This window comes from Rattus norvegicus, chromosome 4 (assembly GCF_036323735.1).
Source record: "Rattus norvegicus strain BN/NHsdMcwi chromosome 4, GRCr8, whole genome shotgun sequence".
Classification (NCBI taxonomy): domain Eukaryota; kingdom Metazoa; phylum Chordata; class Mammalia; order Rodentia; family Muridae; genus Rattus; species Rattus norvegicus.
In genome coordinates, this window is record NC_086022.1 from 165,420,341 (window position 1) to 165,435,883 (window position 15,543).

At 37.8% G+C, this 15,543-nt stretch overlaps 1 pseudogene; it reads right to left on the reverse strand.

Moving 5' to 3' along the window:
• The window catches only part of Ly49si4-ps1 (immunoreceptor Ly49si4, pseudogene 1), a 60,393-nt pseudogene that overhangs the window by 10,597 nt on the left and 34,253 nt on the right, over positions 1-15,543 (reverse strand).

The window sequence follows — 15,543 nt, forward strand, 5'->3', positions numbered from 1 at the left end:
GAAAAAATGATAAATATATAATTTGAAGGCTGAAGGCAGATTTTGATGATTCAAGTACAAAGGTGAATGAGGATTGAAAAATAAGAGGCATGAGAGAATAAAGGATAAATTAACGAAGACTAAGGATATGTAAATGTCCCTATAAAAACTCACAAGATAGTAAGTTCATAGATGATCAACACAAAACAAACTCCATTATTCCTTGGTGGTTTGGAGTGGTGTGTGTATGTGTGTGTGTGTGTGTGTGTGTGTGTGTGTGTGTGTGTGTGTGTGTGTGTGTGTGTTGTTTGTGAAGTTGTTTTGGTTTTGGGGAGGGGAATGTTTTTGTCTTATTGTCATTTTGTGTATTTTGATAGCCTGATTGATTTTATTTCCCCTTTTTTTGTTGTTTGTAGGAGAAAGAAATAGCATGACTTTGGGTGGGTAGTAAGTTGGAGAGCAACAGGGAGCACTCAGTGAGGAGAGAACCCATTCAAAAGAAGATACGAGTTTTTAAAAGAAACCCAATTGCAAGGCAAAGGACAATTCAAGAGGAATTACTTACTGGTCTGGGAGATGACAAGGGTCTCCTACACAGCACAGGATGCTGCTCCTCCCCTTGGGTATCCATCATAACCACATGGAAAACCCTATTGCTGAAGATACTTCCCACTTTGACACCAACACATAGAGAAGTCAATCCCAATCAATATGGACATATCTTCCCCTCGTTTGGCTTTCAAAGGGCTAGAAACTGGTTTTGCTGATTGCAGAGAAGAAAAGATATGAGTAGACCTATTCAGCACTGGACCCTGCATGCTACAATGCTGACCTGTTAAGCAAGATATGTTGTAGGATAAATTGATGCTTTCTTACTGGAACTAGGTGCTTTACGATAAGAGGGAACCATGTCTGATGCTGTAATCCAACTCCAAAGCCTGAGATTGAAGGTGGTCAGAGGCCACTTGTGCCAATTGTCCTGCTACGTAGTCAGTGGGTAAAATGCATTCCTAGAATTTATCGCTATGGCCTAGACTTGTGCTGCTCTCAACTTCATCAAAGATGAATCTTTTTTCCCCTTTTTTGCGATGTCATTCATTTACATTTCAAATGATATCCTGCCTCATTGTTACCCCACCACAATCCCCCATACCATCTACTATAACACCCTTACTTTCAGCTACAGGAGGGTTCTCCTCCACCCAATTACTAATCCCAGTCTCACCTCTCTAGTATCTTCGTATGCTGGGGCATCAAGCCTCCACAGGACCAAAGACCTTCCCTCCCTCTGATGTCAGATAAAGTCATCCTCTGATACCTATATATCTGGAACTGTGGATCCTTCCATGTATACTATTTGGATGGTTGTTAGTGTCTGGGAGTTCTAGATGCTCCACTTAGTTGATATTGATCTTTTTATGGGGTTATAATTACCTTCAGCTCCTACAGTCTTCCCCTAGCTCGTCCATTGAAGTCCATGGGCTCAGTACGATGTGTTGCTATGAATAACTGTATCTGTGTTGGTCATGTGATAGTAGAAACTCTCAGAGAATAGTCATACCAGGCTCCGCTTAGCAAGCACTTCTTGGCATCAGCAATAGTATCAAGTTTTGGTGTCTACAAATGGGGATGGATCCTTAGGTGGGATAGTCTCTGAATGGCTTTTCATTTAGTCTCCTTCCAACTTTTGAACCTGCCTTTTCTTTGTAAAGGAACACTCTGGGTAAAAAATATTGAGAATGCTTGGTGGCCCCATACCTCAACTAAGGGTCATGCCTATCCCTGGATGTGGTTGTCACAAGTTCTATGTCCACTCTGCTACCTATTTCATCTATAGTCATCCCCATTGGGACCTGTGTACCTCTTGCATCCCTGGTATCTGAGACTTTCTAGTCATTACCTATACTTCCCCATCACTCACTACTACATATTTATATTCAATTACCTGACATCGTTTACATCATTCTTCTTTCTTCCAGTACTTGATCCTCCCTCTGTTTGATGGCCCCTTTCTCCCTTCCTCCCAGGTTCCTCCTTCACTCTACTTCGTACGATTATTTTGTACCCTATTCTATGTAGGACTGAAGCATCCACACCTTGGTTTTATCACTTTTTTGTTATTATTGGCTACATTTTATTTACATTTCAAATTTTATTCCCCTTCCTAGTTTCCTATCAATAAACACCCTCTCCTATTCCCCTCCCCTTCTTCTTTAAGGGTGTTCACCCTTGGTAACCAACACCATTCCTACTCATCTCCCTGACATTCCCTTACACTTGGGAGTCCAGCCTTGGCAAAACTAATGGCTTCTCCTCCCCTTGGTGCCCAACAAGGCCATCCTCTGCTACATATGCAGCTGGAGCCATGGCTCTGTCCATGTGTAGTCAATGGGCAGTGGTTTAATCGTTAGTAACTTTGGTTGGTTAGTATTGTTGTTCTTATGGGGTTGCAAGCCCCTTCAGTTCCTTTACTCCTTTCTCTAATTCCTCCAATGGGGACCTCATTCTCACTTTAGTAGTCTTCTGGTAGCACTTGCCTCTTTATTTGTCATGCTCTGGATAAGTCACCCTGTAGACACCTATATCAGTCTCCTTTCAGCATGCCCTTATAGGCTTCATCAATATTGTCTAGTTTTAGTGGTTATGTGCATATGTGTATGTGTGTGTGTGTGTGTGTGTGTGTGTGTGTGTGTGTGTGTATGTGCATATATGCTGAATCCCCAGGTGTGGCTGTCTCAGGAATAGTCAAATACAGTCAAATAGCCATTTCTTGAGCCTTTGCTCCAAAGTCTGTCTCCATATATACCCCTATGTATATTTTTGTCCCCCTTTTTTTAGAAGGAGTGAAGTATCCACACTTTGGTCATCTTTTTTCTTGTGCTTCATGTGGTCTATGGATTTTATCTTGGATAATTTGACCTTATAGCTAATACCTTCTTATTTTTGTGTGCAAACCATGTGTATTTTCTTTTGATTGGGTCACCTCACTTGGAATGATATTTTCTAGTTCCATCCATTTACCTATGAATTTTATGAATCATTGTTTTTGGTAGTGGAGTAGTACTTGATTATATAAATGAACCATATTTTCAGGATCCATATTTCTTTTAAGGGACAACTGGATCATTTTGAGTTTCTGGTGATTACAAATAAGGCTGCTAAAACATGGTGGAGCCTGTGTCCTTCTTATATTTTGGAGCAACTTTTGGGTGTATATCCAGGAGTGCTATAACTGGGTCTTCAGTTAGAACTATTTCCAGTTTTCTGAGGAACTGCCAGCTTGATTTGCAAAGGGGTTTTACCAGCCTGCAGTCCTACTAGAAATGGAGGAGTGTTCCACTTTCTCCACATCCTCATCAGCATCTGCTGTCAAATTTGTTTTTGATCTTTGCCATTGTGATTGGTATGAGGTGGAAACTCAGGATAATTTGATTTGCTGTCCCCAATAACTAATGATTTGAACATTTTTTAGGTACTTCCTGGTTATGCAAGATTTTTTACTTGAGAATTCTTTGTTTACCTGTGAGTCCCATTTCCATAGGGTTATTAGACTCTCTGCAGTCTAACTTTTGAGGTTTCTGTAAATTTTAGATATCAGCCCTCTATCTATTGTAGGGCTGGTAAAGATATTTACAATATATAAGTTGTGATTTTGTCAAAATTATAGTATTCCAACTTCTAGCTAGAGCAATATAAAACAAAGTAAATCAAGGCATTAAAAATTGAACAGGAGGAAGTCAAAATATCACTCTTTGCAGATAATATGAAAATTTACATAAGAGACCCCACAAATACATCCAAAGAACTGCTACAGTTGCTGAACAACTTCTGCAAAGTGCCTGGATATAAATTGACTCTAACAAATCAGCCTTCCCCTACTGAAAGGATAAATGGGCAGACAATGAAATTATGGAAGCAACATCTTTCACAATAGTCACTAATTATATAAAATAAATTCAATCAAATTAATAGGCTTCCTATACTGAAAGGATATCCAGACTGTGAAAAATATGGAAACAACACCCTACACAATAGTTTCAGATATTATGAAAAAACCTTGGTATGAATTTAACCGGGTAAGTGAAATATTTGTATAACAAGTACTTCAAGTGTCTGAAGAAAAGAATTCAAGAATTCCTCAGAAGATAGAACAGTCTCCCATGCTGATGCATCAGCAGGGTTAACATAATAAAAATGGCCACCTTACCAAAAGAAATCTAAAACCAAAATATTCAGTGCAATCCTCATCAAATTTCCAATACAATTCTTCACAGAGTTATAATGAAAAATTCTCAAATTCATTTGGAATTTTAAGAAAAGGTAGCAGAATTATTTCCAATAATTAATGAAGTTCTGCAGGGATCACCATTTCACACCTCAATCTGTTCTACAGAGCAATAGTGATAAAAAAAAACCTAAATGGCCTGGTAGTTGTGCAGAGAAATGCACATAGATCAATGGAATAGAATTGGAGACCCAGAAATAAACCACAGCCTATGGTCACTTCAACGTTGACAAAGAAGTTAAAACCATTCTGTGGAGAAAGGTAGCACTTTCAACAAGTGGTGCTGGGTTAACTGGAGGGTGACCATATAGAAGAATTCAAATTGGTTCATATTCTCCATTTCCAAAGATCAAGTCCAAGTACATCAAGGTCTTCTACATAAAAAGATATATGCTAAGTCTAGTAGAAGAGAAAGTAGACAAGAGCCTGAAACACATGGGAAGAGTGCAAATTTTCCTGAAAACAATAGCAATGACTCATGCTATAAGATGAACAATCAACAAACGAGAACTCATAAAGTTGAAATGCTTCTCTAAGGCAGAGAACCTTCTTTACAAAGTGGGCTATCATCGATGTAGAGTGGTAGAATTTGTCACAGTGCATAGGAGAAGTGTATATGTGCTGAGTCCTAAAGGAGATATCTTCATCAAATTCCTTGCCTCTATAACACCAGCAAATTTCTGGAGAGAGCACAGAACAGGGCATAGAATAAAATATAAGAACCAGACGAGGCAAAAAGCTCTATGTATTTCAGGATTCTTAACAAGATGATATATCTTTAAATTTATATCTTCTCAAGAAATCACTATTCTTAGGTGAAAGCTGCAGGAAAAGAGAAAGATAACTCTTTATGGAGTATTTGGGTACTGTGTGTTACTTGTTCCAATAGATTGCATACAACAATGAACCTATAGTCAGTTATAAAGACATAAGTTAGTATAATGCATGTTTGAGCTTTTAGAAGGGGTAGGGTTTGATATGTTCATATATTTTTGGATGTAAATATGATATTCAATAAAATGCATATTACTAATAATGATAATCATGGAAGAGTTTTCTAGCAAATTATAAATAATCAAACTCCTCAGGATTTTCAAAACACCTTAAGTGAATGGCAGGCATATATATATATATATATATATATATATATATATATATATATATATTAAGCTGAAAACAAAAAGGAATGTCACATGAATGTCTGAATGACTCAGGTGCAATGTATCTGTCATGATCATTTGGTCACTCTGCACTACTTTAAGTTATTTACTTTCTAGAGCCTTACTTATATTACCAGAAACAGTTCTGAGATGTATGCAGTTTGAAGCCACTTTTGGTCAGTCCCATGAACATACAATTTGCCACTGTAACACTTTCTCAGAGATTACCTCATGCTACGTGTCCTTAACTATAAGCTCATAGAAAATGAGGAAAGGCATGTGAAATGAGAAAAAAGCCTTTGCACACAAACCTCCCAGTACCCTCACCAGTGTTAGTCTTAAGAGTTTAGAAACTCACAATTCAGATTGGCCATTATCAATCCATGACCATTCCTCTTTTGCTTTATTGTATGACAATCCAATCCAGTACTGGTCTGAAAGATCCTGGAGTCGAAGGAACTTCTGTAAAAGAAACAATGCACCCTATGATGAATTTTCTGTAGGTTTGCTGAAAGAACAAGCAAGAAAATTTCCCACCATTCCAGTATCATTCTGTGCTGTCCTGTTCTCTCATTCATCAGTCCCACCATGTTCATTTTGGAAAGGACTTCCTACAATAGCACATTTAAATCAAAACTAAGTCAGTTCTAGAAGTTAGTTAAAATAAAACCTTCAAGTGTCTTGAGATATTAAGATCATGACATGCTGTGTGAGTATGTTTCTTAGACCACATCTCACTAAGTAACCATGACGGGACGTGAATTCACAATCTCCTTATTTAACGCAGATTTAATGAAATATTTTTAGATTCAGCATTTTTTGACTGATGTAACAATTTCTTCTAATGCTTTATCTATGCCTGAGCTAACTATAAAATTCTTAATGTAGGAATCTTGAATCATCATGAAGCACATAAATGCATGTTCAATGTCTTCAGCAACCGGAGAAATGCAAGTCAGAACAACTCTGAGACCTCACTTTACACCAGTAGGCATGGTTCATATTAAAAACTCAAGTGATAGCATATGCTAAGAAGATTATGGAGTAAGGAGAACACTCCTCCAGTGTTGGCGGGAGTGGAAACTTGCAAAATGTCTTTAGAAATAAATTTGGTGGTTTACCAGAAAAGTGGTAATAGTCCTAATTCAAGAACAGGCTATACCACTCCTAGGCATATACCCAAAAAGTGCTCCATCATTCCGCAAAGACACTTGCTCAATTGCCTTCATAGCAGGTTTATTCATAATATCTAGAAAATGAAAACTTCTTAGATGTCCCTCAATTGAAGAATTAATAAAATCTTTGTAACATCTGCACAATGGAATAGTAGTCATCTATGAATTACAAAGACACCCGTTTTACAGACAAATGGATGGAAATTGAGAATATCATCCTGAGGTTGCCAAGTCCCACAAAGACAGTTTTGGTATGTTTTAACTTATGAGTGGATATTAATCATAAAAAAGAGAATGTTTGTGCTACATACCACAGACCAAAGTAGTCTGGACAGAAAGAGGGGCACAAGCAAGAATTCTTGGGTCTCACTTGGAAGGGAGATTGGAATGGTTATGGAAGGCAAATGGAGACAGGGAACTGAGCAGGAGAGGGGTTCACAAGGGGAGTGGAGTTGCAGTTTCATGTGTGGGGAAGCAAGGGTGTATGGCCTGATGGTCATGAGAATCAATGGAATTCTGCAACTGCTGAGGAAGTCGGTAGGGAACATCTTATGGAATGTGGTGACCAGTGATAGGAGAGGCACACAATAATCAGTAGGGGTGTCCTTAGCTGAGAAACTTATGTAGACTGGTGAGACAGCCTCCTGTGGCCAGGAAAGAATCCCTGGGGACCAATAGCAATATCAATAAACTGACTAAACTTTTGAAACAAACTCACCCTGTCTATAAGAAATACAGGATTTGTGAATGGAGTAAGAATGAGGGAGCAGGCAACAAATAACTGGCTCAAATTGAGACCCATCCTGTGGAAAAGCATCAATCCATGACCCTATTAATGATACTCAGTTATGCTTGCAGACAGGAGTCTAGCATGCTGACCTCTGTTAGCCTCTACAAAGCAGCTTAGTTATACATAAACAGGAAAAACCATGGATCGAGCTTGGGAACCCTTATGGAAGAATAGGAGGATGAATTATGGTCCCTGAAGGGGATAGGAGCCCCACATGAAGACAAAGAGTAACAATTAACCTGGAACCTTGGGGATCTCCAAGACACACCACTAGACAAAGAACATATGTAGGGCTAGACCTTGGCTTCCTGGCATATATGCAGATTTGTCTTCTTTTGGTATGTGAACAATTGCAGCAGACAAAATTTGCTGCCTTTATAAGAGTTATATTCTAACAGCTTCTTGTCTGACCTCAGTGGAAGAGGATGCACCTAGCTTCATGAAGTTGAGGGGCTCTAGGTGCCTGGGGCTCCTCCAGGAGATCTATTGCCTGGCTATGTTCATGGGTTTGGACCAGGAAGAGAGAGAACTCAGGTAGGGAGAGGGAAGAGCTTTCGCCACGCCCTCTGCCAGTCCTCTATTTTGCTGCTGCCAATTCAGACCAGGCTGAGCCAGCAGCAGACTGACTAGCTGGCTAAGGATGCAAGAGGGCTTCTGGTTGTAATTTGGGAGAGCAGATCTCTTCCCCAAGATACAGTGTTACAGTTCTTATGACAGAAACTCTCAGACAATGGAATAATCCCTGCACACTTTTAATCCTTAACATGATTCTTAAATATAGTTTTGGGATGGGTCAATGTCTGACAGCAGGTACTTCCTATTGGTTTCTCCTGAGAGTTTGGGAAGACCTCATCTTCAAATCCAGGGGCATGGACCTATTTGTATGACTGATCTGTCTTGAGCCCATGTGACCTGTGGTCATGTCCTCACATATGGATTAGGAGTTTGGAGCATTGCCCTATGTGAAAGGTCTGTCTCAAATCTCTCTATAGGGGTTGATGGGGGCTGCAGCTAGAGGCCTTGGTCTGGGAGACTGGGAATTTGCCTGAAGTTCCATTTAGGCTTTCCAGGGATTTGATCTATCTTGAACAGGAATCAGGGTACCTTTCACAGCATGCCGCCTAACCTGCAGTCTTGATGTGCAGGGTTTGAAAAAACTAGGGGGTAAAATAATTTTATTCCTTCTCCTGCTCCTTCTCTTGCTACTACACCTGCTTCTGCTTCGCAACAGTGACAACAACAACAACAACAACTACTACTACTAATACTACTACTGCTGCTGCTACTACTACTACTACTACTACTACTACTACTACTACTACTGCTGCTGCTGCTGCTGCTGCTGCTACTAATATTACTACTACCGAAAAATAATAAAAATTTAAAAAATTGATTACAGTTGGTGTTCCAAGTGGATACTTAATCTATTATTTGTAGTTAAAAATACTTTTATGTTATTATTTGAACATGTATTCAATTGATATATAAATACCATACTGTGTTATAAATAACAATGTATTCAAGGTGAGCCTGCCATCATTTCTCTAGAAAAATACAGACTTAAATGAGATTTCAGTAGTAATAATTAAAACAGGAAATGCCAGATATTGGGATTATAAAACATGAGAATACTGTTCAGTAAAGGTAGGGACAGTTTCAGTGAAAATCACCATGGACCTAACTGGTCAACCACTTAATTACACATTTTTCCTATCATCTCATATTTCAGACAGGAACAGAGGTCAGTTACTTTCCCTTTTGGCATCTGATTTCTCATCTCAGGAAGTCTCACTTCCAGTTCCAAAGGGCAAACATTAGACAAAGGGAGTTTACTTAGAACTCTATGGGAAAAATAACTCTCAGCCAGAGGATGAGCTCTACCAAAGGTTTAAACTTTATCAGGAAAAGGAATGCTTTCTGAGGGACTCTCTGGTAGGCTCCTGAGAAAGAGAGTATACTGAAAGACACAAGTTTATCCATAGTAATAAGTCTCCCCCCAACAGACCCTTGTCCCAAAATTTTGTTCATATTACAGGAAAATCATATGCAAATGAAAAAGTATGCATTTAATATCTCATTATTTAGGGCTAGACACAAAATCGAACAGAATAAAGGGGCAAGTGTCTACAGTACCAGTTCATCCTCATAATCTATCTTCAGAAGGGATAATCTGGATTTCTGGCAGGCTTGTTGACATCCGATCCAGGTTTTTTTGTCCAGGATGAAATAATAACATTTTATACCATAGCAGAACCAGTATATTTCAGCATTTTTGCCTGTGAAAGTGAAGTTAAATGGTTAAATTTATTGTTTTTTAGTATTGTGTTATCAGAACACAATATTAATTAATGTTGTGTTGAAAGAAAGAAAGAGGGGATGGGGTACAATCTCCGAGGTTTCAGAAAATGAGATACTACAATGCCCAGAGACCACCGCACACCCATGAGTTATGCAACATTGTTGATAACACTAGAGATATAGAAACATTTCCTGTGTCAATCATGTATGAATCAGTAGAGAAAAGAATACTATTAATCCTTTAAAGGGAACTGCATTGGCTGGGCATTATAACATGCCTATATCCTGAGTACTCCAAAGAGAGAGACAGGGAGGGGTCATCTTAGGTTAAGTAATAACTTCCAGGCCAACCTTGGATACACTTTGATTTCCAAGTCAACCTGGACTACACAATGATATCCTGTCTCACATGAAACCCAAGAGAGAGATGCTGACCTATGTGACAAACATGGATGAACTTGAAGATGGTGAATAAAGAGAAACACACCAGGTCTAGGACCATACTTTAAGATTGTAATCAGATTAGGTTTCTAAATCAGGCCAGTTCTATGAAACAGAGACTCATAAGATACCAGGATGCAGAGGGCAGGAAATGAGAACTTGCTATTCAGAGGAAGTTAAACTGATGACAGAATTCTAGATCTGCTGTAATGCATTGTGTCCACACTGTTCCAAAAGTACTGTGAACTTAGCATTGTGCCATGTTTTTGTTAAATTCTCTTACCTTGAGAGAAATGAGAGGCATACAAGGGAGGTTTTGATGTTGATAGTCTGTTCTCATGATTATGTTGATGATTGGCAATTCCATGCCCAGCAGGCAGTAGAAGTGTCAATGATATACTGACTTCAAGAAACTATAAGATTCTGCTAACTCAAACAGGGATTTCTGTGTTGCCAGTCCCTACATGAAATAAGGAACCCTGAAATGATTTACCAAGGCATCACCAGCATCTTAAGCTGGAGGTTAGACATCAAAGCTTCCGTGAAAGAAACAATAGATGATAATGTACTTCTGTATTCATGGTCCTCCCTCGCTACATACCTGTGTGCTGAGAGGAAGGTATAACAGTCTTAGTTTCACTGTACCATCTTGTCTGTTCTCTGTTTAGAGATTGCAGAAGATCATTGCCTTGACTACAGTTTATAGACATATTTCTTAGCATTTCTTCCATTAAATTGATGTCACATTGCATGGTGCTGCAGTTATTGTTGCAGCTTAGAGTTTCCTCCGCTGGTTCATGTTTTTCGTGAGTATACTGAAAAACTAGATTAGTCACAGGAGAAACATCAAAAATGCCCATAAGCAATACATATTAAACTTTAAGATTAGAGAAAAACTTTATGTTGACAGCCAACACATATTATTCTTTTCATGGGTCCATAACATTTCAAAATTAGCCTTTCTATTGACTCACTATTGAAACATATACATCAATTTTGCTCTATAGTTAAAGTGACTATATAATAAATAATAGAGGTGAAAAAAATTATGGTGGGAGTAACATTCAATCACTTCAGTTTTTAGGAGAAATTTACAAATAAATACCTAAGAAAAATAATCAGCTACTTCTTAATCCACCATGAAAATTTGAACTAAAAAAAACTTTAATAAATGGGACACCTGTTTTAGGAGCATATGGAATGCAAAATATACACATGTTTTAACACAGTCTGGAAGTGATTTTCTCTGTCAATGAGGATTATCTTTTAATATCTCTGTACTGATGAAGACTTTTTACTTAACCACAACCTCAATATACATTAAAGAAAATGAAAAGAATGTCATAAGTCCTTTGCACAACTGTGTCTTACAATATTTTTACATAACATTAATGTCACCAGAGTGCAGAAGGTAGACTATTACCAAGTCCTCAAAAGAATTATGAACAAGAGTGAGAAAGAGTAGGACAGCTCCTAACAGCCTCAGAGGTGACAGATTAGGTATGAAAGAGAACAGAGCACTACGGAGTGTCAGAAAAAAGTTATTAAAGTTCATAGGTTCTGAGTCATCCCCTAATTGTAGGCAGGACAATGGACAGAGTGTATAACTGCATCATCCCTGTCCAAAGCTATATTTTAGGCAGAAGTTCAACAAATATGTACTTCAACTACTCACTGTTGGTCAACAATACTGCAACAGTTACCAGCAGAAGGGAACAGAGGATTCCAAGAGCTATCACAATGAGCTGCCAGGGGACTGAACTCTCTTAAACCAACAAAACAAAGCAAGAAAATCAACACCATTAATAGTGCACATCTAAATATTAATTATAGCTTTGTACAACATGAAAACAAGGGGAAATTATGCTCAAGTCGATGATACAAACAGGCTGTACATATGCTCTCAAAATTGTAGATTTCTACCTAAAATACACCCACTGAAGAAATACTAAATGTTTGAGGTTTCACAAAATTCTGAACTCATTTCTGCTTTAGCCTTGTATGGTAAATTCTCCCAACTCAAACTAGAATTAGCTACATGACACACATTTGCCCTTACCCAGTTCGCCAGGATCAAAAGTGCATTCTAGAGAAGGCATTGGAGGCATAGATACAATCGCAGTACAAGATAACAAACTGGAGCATAGAGTCCACCAAGAAAGATAACTGAGGGTGGAGAGGAATGAAAGATGGATGGATGTTCCTGAGAACTGGTAGGGAACCACAGCTGTTCTGGACCTCATCTTTATACATCCCCATCCTTGAAAGGGGGTATAAGTCAACTATCTCTTTTTCTGTATAAATTTGATTTTGCTCTATAAAATACTAAACATTTTGTTGAATCTAAGGTACTCGGAATCTGAAAGTCATGCTTCTGGTTACTACTACATCAAAATATAAAACAATCTCAGCATGGAACCGAGATGTAACAGTATAAAAAAACTAAAAAAAAGTGATGTTTCTGCTTTTTCATTAATAATTGAAATTATTCTATGATTTCTTTGACATTTCAGGAACTCACGGGGTTTAGTCATTCCCACAGCCACTAATCCTCTCATTCATTCTCCCTTCATCTGCAACTTTATTTCCATTTGGGGATTTCCTCAGCTGACAGACAAATTTTGTATTAGATGCTGGGGTTATTTATAATTAAAACACCTTCCTCAAGAATTAAAGCATTCTTTCTATTGCAAAAGCTTCATTTCTGTAGCATTTTCTTTCACTAGAAACTTTACTTTTTTTCAGATTCTAGTTTGTCTGTTAGTTTTTAAGTTTTCAGAATTTTTCTTGACTATACTAAATAAACAAAAACAAAAATCCCCTAATGGTTTCTCACATTTTATTATTTTTATTTTTATTGGATATTTTATTTCAAATGCTATGCCCTTTCCCACCCCTCCCTTCCATCTGTCTTCCCCTGGTTCTGTGAGGATGCTCTCCCTCCCACTCACACACTCCCACCTCAGTACCCTGGCATTCCCCTCCTCTGGGGAAATGTGACTTCACAGTAACAAGGACTTCTCCTCCTATTGATGCCCAGACAATGCTGTCCTCTGCTACACATGCAGCTAAAGACATAGGTCTCTCCATTTGTCCTCTTGGTTGGTGGTTTAGTCCCTGGGAGCTTGGGGGTGGTTTGATTGGTTGATATTCTTGTTTTTACTATTGGGTTGCAAACTGCTTCAGCTCTTCAGTCATTTTTCTAACTCTACCAATGGGTTTCCAGTACTCAGTCTGATGGTTAGCAGTAAGCATCCTCATCTGTATCAGTAAGTCCATGGCAGACCCTCTCAGCAGACATCCATATCAGACTCCTGTCAGCAACCACTACTTGGGATCAGCAAAATTACTGGTTTTGGTGGCTGCATATGGCATCGTTCTCCACATGGGGCAGTCTCTGGGCCTCCTTTCCTTCAGTCTCCACTCCACACTTTATCCCTATATTTCCTCCTGTGAGTATTTTGTTCCCCCTTTTAAGAAGGACTGAAACATCCACGTTTTGTACTTCTTTCTTCTCACTTTTTGTTTCTACGGATTTTTTTTTTCTTACAGATTCCCATTGTTCTATTCTCCTTAACTGATTTATTTTGTAACTGGCTAACAACTAAAGGGTAGAAGTAATGTATAATTCTTTCTTTTTTTAATTTTAAAACTTGATTGCTTTATACTTTAAACTTAGTTTTGAACAATTTTGTACTTGATTACCTTCCAACTAATACTTCCGATTCCCTTCTACCCTTGTGCATAATCAAGCCCAGATGTTATCGAAAATTATGAATTTCAATAGAAACCAGTAGGATATTTTTAAATTGTTAAAATTTTAAAATGCATAAAAATCAAGTAATTTTAGACACTTAAAACACTTACCTCTGTAGACAGCTTCTCTGGTCCTTTGAGGCTCCTTAGGCCTCACTTGGTTCTGTACTTCTGAAGATATTTTAAATCTCACAGTTGAGTAAGTGATCTCCTCCTCACTCATCTTGGGAGTGATGTATAAAGTAGGTTTTAAGTTAAAATGGAGACCTTGAGAGATTTCCTAAAAAGAAGTTGAAATAATTCATTTTTGGTATGGTACCTGGATTTGATGAAACAGATTGCTTGCAAAGAGTGGGGTCTAATTCACTTAATGATCCAAACATGCTGTCATGGAATGACGCCGATTACAAATTAGAATTCTTTGCAAATTTCTGTTAAATTTGTTTTTACTTCTTATGTTCACAGCAATTTTTGTTAAGAAACATTATAAAGAATTAGAAATTTACTAAGTAATTATAATATTGAGGCAGCCACTTTGTTCTAAATATTCAGCACATAAAATGTTAGGTAAAAATGGTACCACTGAAAATCTTTAAAAATCTTGTAAACAAACTATTAAAAAAATGAGTCAAAGCATTAGGAATAAATAAAAAATGTTGCTTTGTTACAAACACATAAACATTAAATATTTTTACAGTCTTTTTATTTATACATGTCTCTCAGAGTTTCCTAGACAATACTTTCCAAGGAATATTTGAAAGTTAATAGTTCAGGTGATCCAAGGCATATAAATATCTCTTGGATTGAATCCCCAAAGAGCTGAGATGTACAACTTCTCCATCTAACCATAATCTACATATTCTTCTCTATGCTTGGAGCTGGATTCAACCAGAAAAGATCCTACTGAGTGGGATAATCCAGACTGAGAAAGACAAAACTAAATAATGTGTCTCATCTGAGGATCCGGGCTCAAAGCCTTCAGAAATCCTATGTAGTCTTTAGTAACTGCAGCAACAAGAAAAGTAAAATGGGGAAATAGCTGGGTGGGTATGAGAGCAACAGAGAGAAGCATAGAGGATACAATATGAGGTTTAATCTCAAAGCATTCTATGTCCACAACCATCTCACATAGAATATGTGAGATACATACATGAGGTGGCAAGAGGAGGACATACGAAATAAATTTTGTTACTATGCAGCATACATGAGCTAATGCCCATGAAAAATACAATCTGATAATAGATATCAATGTATTAGTAAATAGTAAGTATTGGTAACCGACTTTACCTTTACATTAATAACTTAGATGTGAGCCAGCAGATAATAAAGATAACACACTGCACATATTATAACATTCTTCCCTTGTTTTTAATTTATGAAGTTTTCTGGGGTGGTTTACCTGTTCCCTTACTTTTTTGACAAGGAACAAAAACCTTTCAGTAAACAATTCTCTTTCCAAATTGTTATTTTTTATTATTGTCTCTAGGGTGGAGCTGGCTGAGGCAAGGTTCATCTGTCCAGAAGCCAACGTTACAAAGTGAGTTCTCTCACTCCAACTTAATGCTAGTCCAAGGATTAAATTCAAGTATTTGATCAAGGTTGTTTAGCAAGTACCTTTACAAACTGATCCATCTCACCTTGGTCCTATCTTGACATTTG